Raw genomic sequence first — 13,612 nt, 5'->3', positions numbered from 1 at the left:
ATGAAACAAAGTCAGCCCAAAATTGACAAACTACAGAAATAGGTACAAGCATGTCACAACAACAAAAAGGAAGTATGCCATGAGAAGGATCAGTGAGCCATACTTGAACAAGAACATGTGAGAGGTTAATTGCAAATTAGTTCACAATAGGTCACCGGCATGGTATGGAACAAGTAAGCATAGATTCAAAAGCAAACACACATGCAACAACTACAAACTAGTCCATAACATATTACATGTATGAAAGCACACATACAAATGCAATGAAAATACCAGACAACCAATAAAACCACTATGAGTAAGCATGGGAATTAGTGACAGAAATGAAAAGATTTTTATTAATGTTGTTGCAAATACAAGTACATATATTGCAATTCATCAAATCCCAATAGCGGAACATGGGCTACTCATACCATTATCTAATGCAAAACCCAAGCCTCCCTATAGCTCCTCCTACTAGATGCCAAGAGTTGAGTGCCCCGAGCTCTTCAAGCACAAATTAGCTTTGTACTCCTAGTCCCTACTCAAGTGTTAAAGTCCCAACAAAATGAGGCATGAGGATCTACTTATAGGAGTGGGGGAGGGTGACCTTTCACCTCCTTCTATGACCCTTCATATACCCTCATGACTCTTGACCTTCCTCGCTATTTTGTCATAGTTAATGACTATTACATGCCTAATTCATCTCAACATGGCTACTGACATTACGATGTGAAATATTTACATTATAATAGCAGAGGAGACTTAAAGCAAGTATATATGGTTCTTAGAAACCCTAGGATGCTTATTGTCAATGTTATTGTGAGGTCACTATCAAGTATATTTTCCTGCCACTATGCCTCATTCGCATTCATCCAACTTTCAATGGCATGCCTTTGGAAATTTCTTATTAGTTCTAGAAGCTTGTATGGATCTGGTCTTCTGACTCGTTGAAACCCTAATTGCACAACCTCCATGAGAAACCATAGCTTAATTTACATGGGTCGGCATTCTCGTCCTTCTTCATCCTGCAAGCAAATTACAATGATTATACATACCTTCGAATAAAGAATGACATTAAAATCATAATCACGTGATTGGAAGAAAAAAATTAATTGGGACCCATGTATAGTCCTATCTTGTATAACGGTGTTTTTAGAGCAAGTGTGCTTTGTTGGGTATTCTTAAGCTTCCTCAATCATGTTTTCATCCATATACCTACTACCAATCATGGAACAAGTATTGAATGCAGTTTCGTTGTCCTCCAATGTGAAGAGGCATAGTGCTTTAAACATGATGATGTATTTGCCTTGTCTTTGAAAGTGTCGTAACAAATTGTTCCACAACATTAATCCTACAAGCACATACACCCATTGATTCAACATTGATATAAGTTTACTTTAATGAAATAGATAACAAAAATCACAAATAATAATAGACAAGAATTTTATAGCCTTGAGATATCATCATCAAAATAGCTGATAGCTCTTTGTATATATCTTGTGCATACTCAATCATGTCTTTTAGAAATATGTGTGAATGTTGCTTTCAAAAAATTGAAAAGCCTTGTATCTAGTGATATTAGATTGTTCACATATTTGTGTTTTTTTTACCTAGAAATTGCTTTTATATGTCTCCCCTTTTCTTGGCTATCCTTATTCCTAATTGTCCTAACGTATCCTTGGAGTGCCAAAATGTTTTTATAACTATATCATCGAACATGCCTTCGTAGTTGAGCCTGTATCATTTCCTCACATATGATGTTTCAATATATGGTATCCCTCTTAACCATTCCTTAACACGTGTTTCATCACACGTGTCATCTCATTTGATGGAGCCTTTATATCACTTTAAATAAACCTTTCAAATACATCACTTGATCCGTGGCATTTGGGAGTGACTTTGGACAAGTGGCTGAATGAAAATATAAATCGAGGCCCTTTTCACACTTTGCATTGGCAGGCTCAAAAGGTGAGGGTAATTATGTCTATGATCATAATTTGCTACCCCGTCGCAATTCTGGATAGTGGCGTAGGTCGCAATTATGAACCAGCAATTATGAACCAGAGTCGTGATGAAAGTTTGGGGTGCAACCTTCAGTTACAAGGATGTTAATGGCGTTTAGGAAAACGACTCGAAGAAGTTTGACAAACTTGCGACCTGTGTGATGGATTGTGACTTGTGGAAGTCGCAGAGTCGCGTTGCAGATAGGTCACATCCTTTGGCTATTTCTTTAAGGCTCTGGCATGCGATTTTGCGACTTGTGGAATGAATTGCGGCTTATGAAGATCGCATAGTCGTATTTTTCAGATGGATCGCATTTTCCGTTTCTGTTTAGGGTTTCCAGTTGACATTTTGTGACCCAGTGGCATTGGGATCGTTCAAGTCGCATTCAAAGGGTGTGAGTTAGTTCAAGTCGCAATTGGGAGGTGTGATTATGCGAGTTAATCCTCCAAGGTCGCTTAGGATGTAAAGCAATGGTATAATTTCTTATCCAAATGATTTGTTATGCATCCACCATGGTGTCAGCTGTCTCGAGCATCTCATTGGTGCTTAACTCCAAATATGAGAAATGAAAATACTACGGAAGGCAAGAAACTGGCCAACTTGACACGAAGAGCAGCATCTGTCTAAAACCATTCTCTGTTGAGTGTCAGCGAAATAATTAACCGAAGAGTCTTTCATAACCGAAGAAGTCTTTCATAAGCAGTGGAGAAAACTCTTTGAAGATCCATGCAACATTTAGAGATTATGGAAGAAACCACAGTATGCAATGCGCACAGATCGTCGGAAAATTCCTTCAGCCACTGTTGCCTTTACAACGCTTGGTGTAGATCACGCGTACACCATCTCCAAGTCATTGATTGCTTAGTCTAGTCTCTGCACATACATTAATCATATCACCCAGGCACCATACTTTCTAGCAGCTTCGTGGATGTTATAACGATGTTTTTTGCACTATTGTCAAATGTTATACCTTGGCTCCTCGATGCCCCATGTATGGTCACGTTTTTGTAATGTTTCAGGCATGCATTTCATTCACAGCGATGAAGCATGCAACTAATGTATTCTATGGACACCCACAAAAAGACATTATCGTGCCTTTGGTGCAACATTGGCATATATGGACACCCACAAAAAGACATTATCGTGCCTTTGGTGCAACATTGGCATATATTTGTGCGTTCGATAACAAGCCTCCTTCTAATTCTATATGATAACATACATATATTGGGAGTGACAACGTGTGTTAGTTAAAATGTCTCTATTTCCTCCTTTTCGGCTTGGAGCTTCTTTTCCTTCCAACGCATATGTATTTATTCACCTAATGCAGACCTGCAATATGATTAGCAACGCATTGCCAATATACGATACACATGGCACTGGAGTATCAAATACGCCCCACGTTTGGCAGAGACACCAAAGCAACACGTTTTTTCAAATAGTACTCGATGTTCCCATGGCTAGCCTTTCAACGCATCTTTGGGTGACATTGTGCACCATGCTCTCCATGAATTTTCCGCACTATTGATTGTTGGTGATACTTCTTTGTACCATGACCCCAACGAATGGTTTTCCTATATATTGTTTCTCATTACATTGCTTAACCATCAGCACCATTCAAAATAAAAACCCCAAAACAATATCAACAACGACCTTGGAAAATGCCTCCTTGCAGTGAGCCTTACATGGGTTGTTCTTTACAATATGACCCCAACACTATCACATCATAGCATTTTCCTGAATACGTGTGTCAATCTAATGTGCTCTCATTCGTTACCTATTGTATTATATCCAACGCACATGCATGTTTCACCTTTAAAGAAATAATCAGTGTTATTATAGTGCGACTTGATCACATATTTTCGATGTCTTTTTTGTATGTGCTCCTCCATATGTTTGCTTTGTGTTGCATCGCTTTTTATTACGAACACATACATCCACAATGCTCATGGAATATATGGCGCCATTCTTTACCCGAAAAAAAAAAAAAATAAAATAAAAAAATATATAAAATATAAAATAAAATATAAAATAAAATAAAATAAAATTATAGAGTTATTATCTTATATTTAAATGAGCTTTCCCTCGAGAGCTGTCATTTAATATGTGACATGTGTGAATGTTTACCAACACTTGCGGGTTTTGGTGTAACGGAAAACCTCCACATGGTATCAGAGCTTGGACCCAGGTTCGATTCTAGGGTCTGGCCCTATCTGTTGGTCTTTAGTCTGTAGACCAAAGATGAATCCTCAATGAAACCATGTGGCTGCTCCATGTAGATCTCCTCAAATAGTTCTCCTTGAAGAAAGGCATTCTTCACATCCATCTGATGTACTTCCCAGCCCTGGGCAACCGTAATGGCAAGTGCAAGGCGTATGAAATCCATCTTTGCCACTGGAGCAAAGGTCTCACCATAATCAATGCCATGCACTTGTTGGAAGCCTTTAGCTACTAGCCTTGCTTTCCGTCTGGTGATTTGCCCATCTGCAACACTTTTGGTCCTGTAGACCCATTTGCATTGGACAAGTTTCCTTCCTGAAGGAAGGGGGACCAGATCTCGGGTCTGGTTCTCGAGGAGGGAGTTATACTCCTCCTCCATGGCGGACTCCCAAGATGGATGCCCAACAGCCTCAACATAAGACTGTGGATCAGAAGACTGAACCAAATGGCAATGCCAGGATGGTGATGGTTCAGTGGCATTGAGGACAAGAGGAGGCTCAATAAACTCTGAGCTAGTCCTCTGTAGATCAGAATTATCCCCCATAAGACCATTTCTAGCAGCTAGGTGGTCTTGTGCATATATCTCAAGTAAACTTCTTGTTCTCTGATTTATGACAGGGGAATTTGATTCACTGCTGGAAGCCCGATCTGGGCTTGGATGTGGATCATCATATGCATGCACTGGATTTGTATCTGAAGACTCTGTCTTTGCATCTGCATGCTCTACCACGGCATCTGCATGCTCTGTATCTGCATTTGAGTGTACTAAGTCATCATCTTGGACATGAGGTAGATAAAAGGTGTCTGCATGCGGCAATTGAGGTGCATGTGAGAGACTTTCCTCAAATTTGACACTTCGCTCAATGATGAGCTTGTCCATAGAGGAAATCAGTAGTCGGTATCCCTTCACACCATCAGGGTATCCAACAAAGATGCACTCAATGCTCTGTGGATCAAGATCTTTCCTCTTTTCAGAGGGGATCCTGGCCCATGCTCAGGAGCTGAAAACACGGAAGTGGGTGACCTCTGGTTTAGTGCCGCTCCAGGCCTCAAAGGGGGTCTGATCCTTGACAGACCTATGAGGAGATCTGTTTTGGATGTAGTTATCACAATTAAGTGCTTCAGCCCATAACTTATGAGGCAGTGACTGAGCATGCAACATGCAGGAAGCCATCTCTTTGAGAGATCAGTTCTTTCTCTCAGCAACTCCGTTCTGCTGTGGAGTGTATGGAACTGTGTACTGCAACTGTATGCCGGACTGAAGGCACAAGTTCTTAAGTGTTGTGTTAACATATTCCCCCCCATTGTTTGTATGGAGGGCTTTGATCTTTTTCTCTGACTGTGTCTCAACTAGTGCTTTGAAATCTTCAAAGTGCGCAAAAACTTCACATTTGTTCCTGAGAAGATACACCCAAGTATACCATGAGAAATCATCAATAAATGTAAGCACATACCTTGCTTTGTTGATGGAAGGATAAGGAAAAGGCCCCATGAAATCACTATGGACCAGATCTAGAGGAGAGGATGCTCTATGAGTCTTGCCAGTGTCAAACTTTTCTCTAGGATGTTTGCCAAGGACACACCCTTCACAAACTCCTTTGGAGAAACTGATATTTGGCAAGCCTTCCACCATCTCATGCTTGCTTAGCTACTGGATATACCTGTAATTTAAGTGACCAAACCTCTCGTGCCAAAGCCTACTACTATCATCAGCATGTGTAAACAATAAGGAGGATTCAGATTCAATAAATTCAGAAAATGTATACAGTCTGGCTCCATTGTTTACCTCACCGGTTGCAATTTTGGAGCTGTTATGTAGGTCATATGTGTTCACTACATCTGGAGTGAATTCCACTCTCTTTCCAGTGCCAGAATGAGTGATCTAATAAACTAAAAGTAGGTTTACCAAAAGTTTTGGAACATGAAGCACATTTTCAAAGCTTCCGTGTAAAAGTTCCACTCTACCTTTTCCGGTGACCTCAATAAGTGAGTCATCTCCCATGAGGATGGGAGGTCCTTTGCATGCATCCAAAGAGGAATAGACTTCCTTTGCAGCAGCCATATGATGTGATGCACCCGAACCTATAATCCATGCATTAGGGGAAGAATTAATTGCAACTAAAGCATGAAAATTGTTGCCTTTCCCGTGTGGCGGATCCTCAGTTTTCTTCTTGGCGCCCTGAGGGATGTGGTCCCAAGGTTGTAATTCTGAAGGATTTCTACCATTTGGTCAATTTGTTTCTTCATGCAAGAGGATTCTAGATGGAATCCTCTTTGACAGTAGGTGCATCTGTTTCCTTTCTTCCCTTTCTCATTTCTCGAGCTGGAGGAGTCATTAAAGGGCTTGGTGTACCCTTCCTTCTTTGGATGGGAATGCACTTTTCCCTTGTCTTTTTGCTGTTGATTTTTCTGATTTGAATCAGATCTATGATTTTTATTGTGGTTGCCATCATGCACAGCAAGTGCATGCGCTTTTGGAGGTTTGATTTTCCCCATGCCAATGAGTTTATCTTGCTCAAAAGTAAGGGACTCCATGAACTCTTTGAGAGAAGGCATAGTGTAGGATTTACCTGTTGCAAGCCTTACTGAATGAAATGTAGACACAAAGACAGAGTATTCCAGTCTGAGCTTTGACATAATAGAGAGAACTTGGCGACTCTCCTCCTTGGATTTGTCAATTCCACAACCCTTGAGTTACAGCAATAGATCATTATATTTGGTGAAGAAGTCTTGAATTTTGTCATAGTTTCGTGGATCCAATGACAATAGCTCCACTTCGAGCAGATGTCCTTTCATCTCATCTTGTTTCCCATAGAGTTCTTCAACCTTTTTCCAAATCTCATTGGGAGTATTGCAGGCAGATAGATGAAACTGCAACTCTGGAAAGATGCACATGCATATGGATCCATGGGCCTCATCCATACGGTTGAGGTACTTGGATTTCTCTATGGCTAAAGTGGGTTCCACTTCTGCAGCCATGGTAATCCTGTACAACCCTTTTTGATGACGGTATCGAGCCATTTGGTCCTTCCATTCGTGATAGTTGTACAGTGTTAGGATCAATGCTCTGGGAAACTCCATTTTTTTGTCGATCTTCAATCTGCAAGCTGTAATACCTGCAAAATAAAGTACTGGAGCACCTTTTATCTAGCAACCTGTGGGCTCTGATACCATGTAAATGTGTTAGAAAACCCGCACAAATGGATCTAGCTAGTAAAGGTTGAACACACAGCTTTGCAGAGCAAAAACACTAAAAGAAAATCAAAATAACAAAAGAATGATTCATTAGAAAATAGGTTACAATGCTCATGATATAGCATTACTGGGTGAAGATCCCAAGGTAATGCACCATAGTGGTGATCAATGAGAAGACTCAACACCTACAACAAGTTCCGGAGAGAACTAGCCAGTTGCGGAGTGAAAGAAGGAGCAAATCAGGGAGTAAATCATGCAAAAGAATAACCCGTTGCGGAGTTAAAGAAGGAGAAAATCAGGGAGTAAATCATGCAGAAGAACTAACTAGTTGTGGAGTTAAAGAAGGAGCAAATCAAGGAGTAAATCATGCAGAAGGAATCTTGCATGTAGTCCCATGCTCTAACTAAGAGTCTGCATGTAGGTGTGTAGTACTTCCAACAACCTGAGCAGTGCTTCTTAAATATTTTAATGAGAGTGTGTCGAATCTGAATAACCAAAGGGCACACTAGTGTCAATATCTAGTATATTTAATATGTGACCTAAGCAACCCTTCTTAAATATTTTAATGAGAGTGTGTCGAATATGAATAACCAAAGGGCACGCTGGTGTCAATATCTAGTATATTGACATGCTTCTTGTCGTTGGATTCCAATTGCAATCCTAGCAACACATTTAACGTTGTATCTTTATCACTTTAGGTTGTATCTTTGGCACTTTAGGTTTCCTTTAGGATCATCTTTTCCATGAAATAATACCATGCCTTAGAAGGAATGACATGAAGTTAACGTGGTGTTCTTTTAATGTATTGTCAAATGTTGCATCTATTGGTGCATGCCCTTGCCATCTTTTCCCAACTTCCACAATGTTTCTGATGAATCCCCCATATCATGGCATTAATATAACCTTCATAGCAATTATTTCCACCATTAGATAGGCTCCTCCAAGGCATGATCGTAGTGTTGAATGTATCAAAATTCAAGAAACTCTAAAAGATTTCCCTACATGTCACTAAATAACAAAATTAGTCAACTTGCACCAAATAAAGTCATTTCTTGTCTATTGAATATTTAAGCATTGAATGCCTAATAATGCACATGTGAATTCCAGGAGATATCCTAATAGAACATGCACACAATAACAATGTCCCTAATGCCTTCGAAATAATAATAATATTTCATACATTGAATGAATGTTTAAAATAGCAACAAGAAATGCCAAAAATAGAAGTGCTAAAAATAGAATTGCTATAAATAGCATTTCGGGATACATTCCAATTTTAGTTAGTCCCTAAACTAAAATTGAGAATTAAAATTAAAATTTGATTTTAGCAATTGTTTGTAAAATATTTAATTAATTCATCTTGAGTTAATTAGTTGTAGAAAATCAAACATGAAGTCTATGTGAAGACATGCAACAGTTTCCCCTTTGATTGAGGAAGTTATCCCTTGATTAAGGAGATCAGGATGAGTTGTACTTTGATTTGTAATTAGTTAGCTCAATTAATAGAGTTAAGTCCAGTTAGATTAGTTCCAACAGTTTGTTGAACTGATTGTGAGTTCAGTTAGTTAATGCATGCATGCATGTAACTGCTACACTTTAGATAAATTAATATTCTCCCATAAATAACTCATGCATGTTAGTTCAATCAGAGACCCAGTTGAGATCAGATGATGGTACAGTGTACTATCAGTGGCAAGAATATTCCATTGAGGATATCTCTTGCATGCAGAAGGAATTCATTCCTTGGAGATTGCGTAGTTACTTCTGAGTTTGGTGAGTTGTGTGAGAGGTGAATTCACACAGGTGGCAGCATTGGACCCCAAGAGAAACTGCACAAGGAAATAGGAGGCTTGGAGGATTGGAGGAAGACATATGTTGTGTCTATTCAATCTATGAGAAAAATTGAGGGATTGTACTGAGAGCTGGATAGCTTGTGAGCTAAATCTTTGTGTAATCCAGACATATTTCCACTTGTATGACAATACAGAGATCGGGGTTTTTAGTTGAGGCTTTCCCCAGAGTATTCTTCTATGTTCATGTGTGATTGATTTCTCATTCTCTATTATATGTGTTCTATTTGATCTTGCTCATAATCGATTAAGCTTCCGCAAGTTTGTTTGTAGAAGTAGATCAAGTATTTTGCTTTAGAATATTGCATTATCAGGTGATCTACAGTGGGAATTTGTACATGGTATCAAAGCCAAGTTGATCAAAGCGAAGAACAATATACAATGAAGGGAGAAGTTTGAAGTTTGAATTTCTTGATTATAGAATTTGAATTCTTATCACATCTCAAATTTCACAAATGGTGTTCAACGGTTAGAGACTCGAGTATGCCCTTGATGGCAGCTTGAATTATATAGCCTGGAAGGATCGCATGGAAGCAGTATTAGAGGACAATGGTTTGAAGGACTTCATTGATCAAGAAGTCCCCAAGCTAGCAGCTGCTAATGCTTAAGAATTAGCGGAATGGAAGAAATGTGTGACTAGAGCGAGGAGAATCCTTCTAGAGAGAGCTCGAGACCACATAGTCTCGAGTCTCCATGGGAAGGAGACACCATTTTCAATGTGGAAAACATTGAAAGATCTATATCAGAATAGTAGTGATTAGAGGAAGTTGGTGCTGAAAGACAAGCTTCGGAAAATCAAGTGTGAAAAGGGCGACACGATCTCTACATATCTGAACAAGCTCACAACCTGTAGGGATGAGCTTGGAAGTGTGGGGATCACGACAGCCGATGATGACATGGTGAGTCTTGCTCTCCTTGGTCTTCCTAAGAGCTGGCATAGCTACCAAGACTTGGTAAATGGAAGAGAGAAATTGCTAGATTGGGAACGACTTTGGTCAAATCTGATGCAACAGGAGATAAGAAGAAGCACCATAGATGGATCTTCATCAAAGCAAGATGATGAATAAAATCTAGCCTTAGCAAGTAAGGCAAGGAAAGGCAAAGGGAAGGCATCCCATTCCAAATCGAATTCTTCCCATGGTGGGAAGAATATTGACAAATCGAAAATGAGATGCTTTCATTGCCATGAGGTGGGCCATTATGCTACAAATTGTCCACAGAAGAAATCCAAGAAAGGATCCACGAAGGGATCAGATGGTGAGGCACTGGCCTCACAGTTTGAATTTTTATTTCTCCCTCATTGCATGCATGGTTTCATCGATGGTGGGATGTGTTTGGTACCTGGACAGTGGAGCTTCATTCCACATGACTGGCAACAAGAATCTTTTCAGTACCTTAGAGGAGAAGGATATCCAGAAGTGGATCGAGATGGGCGACGATGGAAAGTACCGTGTTTCAAGTGAAGGTACAGTTGTGTTTCAGAGGGAGCATGGATCTCCTCTCACCCTAACTGATGTAAAGTATGTATTGGGTCTAAAGAAGAATCTTGTGTCTGTCGCTATGCTGGAAGACAAAGGCTATGATGTAGTATTTAGTAAAGCAAAGGTATTTCTGAGGTATATCGGCACTAGACAGACTAAGAGGGTTGGGATTTAAGTAAAGAATCTCTACAAGCTGGAGGTAAACGACTATGTTGCATTGAGTTCCAAAGTAGAGTTGTTGCAGAGCCAAGATGTTGGCAAGCTATGGAATAGAAGATTGAGCCACTTGCACCATGGGGCCTTGAAGATCATGCAGCAGATTTCTACCGGACCTCCCAAGGGAAAACTGGAGCAGATGGATACATGCAAAGGTTGCACCTTGGTTAAGTATGCGAAATCTTCCTTTCAAGATCAAGATAGTAGAGCTGGAGAAATCCTGGAACGAGTTCATACAGATGTGTGTGGACCATTCTCTACAGCCTCCACCGCTAAACAAAGGTACTATGTTATTTTTATTAATGATTTTTCTCGTAGATGTTGGATCTACTTTATGCAAAAGAAGGATCAGGCCTTCTCAAGGTTTTGTGAGTTTAAAGCCTTGGCAGAGAAAGAATCTGGAAAGAAAATAAGGGCATTGCATAGCGACAATGGTGGATAGTATGTCTCCCAATATTTTAAGGACTTCTGCGCAGCAGAAGGAATTAAACAGGAGTTGAGGACACCCCATAACCCACAACAGAATGGGGTGGCCGAAAGGAAGAACAGATCGATTATGGGAGCAACTCGAGCAGTGTTGCATGACCAAAGCCTACCACTTCATTTGTGGGCTAAGGCATGCAATACAGTAGTATACTTGCAAAACATAAGCCCGCATCGTATACTAGGAATGAAGACACCAATTGAAGCCTTTTTCGAGAAGAGACCAGATGTGAGTCACTTCAGGATGTTTGGATCATCGGTTTATTTCCATGTGACCAAAGATGCCCAAAAGAAGCTAGATCTAACAGCTGAGTTGGGTATACTTGTGGGGTACATTGATACACCCCACAACTATCGGGTGTTCTTGCCTACCAGTCAGAGGACAGTGGTACGCAAAGATCTGACGTTCAACGAGCAGAAAGCCATGCGTGTATCACTTGAGAGGGAGCTCAAGTTGCATGCAGAGGAGGAACTTTCAGTTCCTAAGGAGGAGGAGCCTCAGACTGATGCGAAGCCGCCACATGCAGAGGATCCGGGAGTGGAGACATCCACTCATGCTGAGTCTTCTAGAGATGGGCGAAAATGCTCAAGGGAAGTTGATAGGTTGATGATGGATGTGCGAGAGAATGTGGGACAGCCATCTTCTCAACACATACAGAGGAGGTCACCCGAGCGGTACACTGGTTACATGGCCCTGGTTGGGGAGTGTGTAGAGACCGAACCTTCTTCATTCGAGGAAGCAGTGCAACAACCAGTCTGGGTTTATGCAATGGTGGAGGAGTACAACTCCATCGTTCGGAACTGTGTTTTGGATGCTATCCCAAGACTGGAGGACAAGTCAGTGGTGAGTTCCCGATGGATTTACAAGGTAAAGAAGGCAGCTGATGGTAGTGTTGAGAAACATAAGGCAAGGTTTGTTGCCCATTGTTTCACACAAGTTGAGGGGATCGACTACGATGAGACTTTTGTTTCTGTAGCAAGGTACTCATCTATCAGATCGATGTTGGCACTATTAGCTCAGATGGGTTGGAAGATCCATCAGATGGTTGTGAAGACTGCTTTCCTCAATGGGAAGATTGAGGAAGAGGTGTACATTAAGCAGCTGGAAGGTTTTGAGACGTTCGATCGTGAGTTGCATGTGTCCCAACTCAAGAGGGATTTGTACGGGCTGAAGCAAGCACCTCGTGCTTGGTACACCATGATCGACAGTTATTTCACTGGGTTGGGCTTCACCAAGAATGAAGCAGATGTGAACCTTTACCACATCATGGTAGAAGGTAAGCCATTGATCATTGTTCTTTATGTTGATGATCTGATATTGACAGGTGATGATCAGTTGATCAAGTCTTGCAAGGAGGACCTTGCAAGAGAGTTCGAGATGAAAGACATGGGTCTTATGCACTACTTTCTAGGCATGGAAGTGTGGCAGAAGGATGGAGAAGTGTTTGTGTCTCAAGGCAAGAATGTCAATGAGATACTCAGGCAATTCCACATGTAGAAGTGCAAGCCCATGTAGACTCCTCTAGCTGGTAACTGATAATCCCTTTCTTGTGAGGTAGTAGCAGCTATTGTTTATCGACAGCTTGTGGGTTCACTGATGTATCTAGTGAACACACGACCAGATTTGTGCTTTGCAGTGAACTAGCTGAGTCAAGCTATGGTTCAGCCTACCAAGTTGTTTTGGAAGGCAGCGAAGCATGTGCTGAGATACCTTCGAGGCACATCTCAGTATGGATTGTGGTACAAACGAACAGAGGGAGTGAAGCTTTAGGGCTTCACAGATGCAGATTGGGCAGGGAGTCCATCAGACTAGAAGAGCACTTCAGAAGGAATCTTCAACCTTGGTTCAGATGCAGTTTCTTGGTACAGTAGGAAACAGAGATCAGTTGCACTTAGCTTAGCAGAGGCTGAATACATGGCTGCCAGTCAGGCAGCATGTGAAGCCATTTGGATGCGAAAGATTCTAGTTGGATTATTTGGTTAGAGGATTATTTGATTAGTTTGATAATCAGAGTTGTATCAAACTCTCTGAGAACCAAGTATTTCATGACAGGTCCAAGCACATCGATATCCGGTATCATCATCTTCAAGACTGTGTGGTGAAGAGGATCATGTTGTTGTTGTATGTTTCAATCGAGGAACAAGATGCGGATATTTTGACTAAGGCATTGTCAGAATGAAAGT

This window comes from Pinus tabuliformis, chromosome 4_2, assembly GCF_031772625.1.
Source record: "Pinus tabuliformis cultivar Carrire ecotype Pingquan chromosome 4_2, CPIR1, whole genome shotgun sequence".
NCBI lineage: Eukaryota > Viridiplantae > Streptophyta > Pinopsida > Pinales > Pinaceae > Pinus > Pinus tabuliformis.
Note: the sequence above shows the minus strand (reverse complement) of the source record.